The sequence below is a fragment of the Chrysochloris asiatica genome, unplaced genomic scaffold (assembly GCF_000296735.1).
Source record: "Chrysochloris asiatica unplaced genomic scaffold, ChrAsi1.0 scaffold00522, whole genome shotgun sequence".
Taxonomy (NCBI): Eukaryota; Metazoa; Chordata; class Mammalia; order Afrosoricida; family Chrysochloridae; genus Chrysochloris; species Chrysochloris asiatica.
Window position 1 is genome coordinate 98,954 of NW_006409040.1, and position 2,111 is coordinate 101,064.

At 40.1% G+C, this 2,111-nt stretch overlaps 1 pseudogene; it reads left to right on the plus strand.

Annotated features, from left to right (window-relative positions):
• The first annotated feature begins 222 nt into the window (after positions 1-222).
• LOC102814041 lies at positions 223-1,824 on the plus strand (annotated as a pseudogene).
• The last annotated feature ends 287 nt before the right edge of the window (positions 1,825-2,111 follow it).

The following is a 2,111-nucleotide window of genomic DNA, read 5'->3' on the forward strand; positions in this document are numbered from 1 at the left end:
TCTTGAACACTTTAAAGAGGGTTGTGAAATAGATTTGCCTATTTAATGCAAGACATCATTTGATTTTTTGATTGCTGCTTCCATGAGTGTTGATAGTTGATGTAAGAAGAAAGAAGTCCTTAAGCTGACATCTGGTTGTGTAGAGAGGGAGGATGGAGTGCTTTCCCTGTGTCTGGACTGGTGTGTGGCTGCTGCTTCCTCTCAGGAAGTAAGGTGGGAGGCATGGCTCTAGTGGACTGCATCTGGCAGCGTGCAGCAGGCTCCTTCCTCTTGGCACTGGCTTGGCAGCCACTAGGTTGCTCTGCCTCTGGCCTCCGAGCTGGACCCAGTGGAGGTTGCGCTGTGAGCTCCCAGGAATCCATTTTGCAGCTTTCACATTTTTGTAGAATGCTGTAAACAATTGTCAACAGAAAGAGCTGCAACTTCTTCCCAATAGCAGAAATTTCATAGTTTCCTTCACTGACTATATTTGCAGAAACAGAAAGGCAAATAATTCTGAGAATGGCGATCACAGATCTGGGAGAACATCTCCTGAAGAGCCTCTACAGGATGCTGTAAAATCTTTTTGCACAAGTGCCTCAGAAGCACCCTTAGGTCCTAAAGGAGATGGTCATTATCCCTGGAGTTGTCCAGTGACTCAGAGAAAAAAGCAATGCCATCTGTTTGGAGTATGCCTTTTTCAACCAGGGGACCTCAATCTATAAAACTCCAAATCAAACACGCTCTGCTTACCTTCCTGATAGTGCTGGAAAGAATTCATCGAGGTACACTGGTATCCCAGCTAGTGCATCAGAAATAATCTTTAAGGAAGAATATAGCTCGGACAACATATCCAGTACCTTGGGCAAGCTACCTCTTGCCTCGGAAATTGATAAATCTGAATTTGATGGGGTGACCACAAATTTGAAACACAAATCAGGCAATGTGGAAAAACAGATTTCTAAGAAGAAAACTTCACCGAAAAAGGGAAGACATAGGAGAGAATATCGTCAACTTTCTCCATTTGTAGATATTAAGCAGCAGAAAGTCTTCGATCTCAGATAATGTCTTCCACCTATTACCCACAAAGAGGCTTTACATATTTTGGGCTTTCAACTCCCATTTGAAGATATTAGATTTGACTCTTTCACTGGAAATACAACACTTATGAGATGGTTTCGACAAATTAATGACCACTTTCATGTAAAAGGATGTTCTTATGTTCTATATAAACTTCATGGGAAGAATAAAATCGCTGGAGAAACTGCTTCAGGTGCCTTGTCCAAGTTAACTCATGGATTAAAAGATGAATCTCTGGCTTATATCTATCATTGCCAAAATCATTATTTTTGCCCAATTGGCTTTGAAGCAACCCTGGTTAAAGCTAATATGGCATTTAGCAGGGGTCCTCTCTCTTCAGAAGAAGTAGAATATTGGATCTTAATTGGAGAATCAAGTCGAAAACATCTTGCCTTTCACTGTAAAAAGTGGGCAGATATTGTTACTGATCTGAACACTCAAAATCCAGAATATCTTGACATCCGGCAAAAAGGTTGTTGGAAATTTGCAATGCATCATAGCATTTCAGAGACTTAATTGGCAAAGATTTGGCCTTTGGAACTTTCTATTTGGAAGCATTAGATAAGAATCACACCATCTCCCAGTTGCCCAGGGAATTGCCAAATCTGAGAGTGAAGACAGTATCTCCAAGAAACAGCATGGGCATCTGGGCCGGTCATTTAGCGCTAGTTTTCATCAGGAGTCAGTATGGAAAATGATGTCTAGTATCCATGATAGAAGAACAGTGGCTACCATGGTTACAGTGATTATGACGGGAATGACTGATGCTGCTATGACTGAACAGCTGTGTTAAGACAGACGAGATTTCTTAAGTCTACCAGAACATTAAATATGAATAGACCTTGTGGTACAAATATAATTTTGTAGTTCTCTAGTAAATAAGCTTGTATTTGATTTACAATGGATGATCTCAGACATATAAGCAGATATGCACAGATTATTATCTTTAAAAGTTAAGAGTCTTACAAACAGCCAAGGTAAAAACTTTCACAAAATCCAATTAAATTTTGACTGCTATCTAAAAAACATCACACACAGATTCACTTACTAGT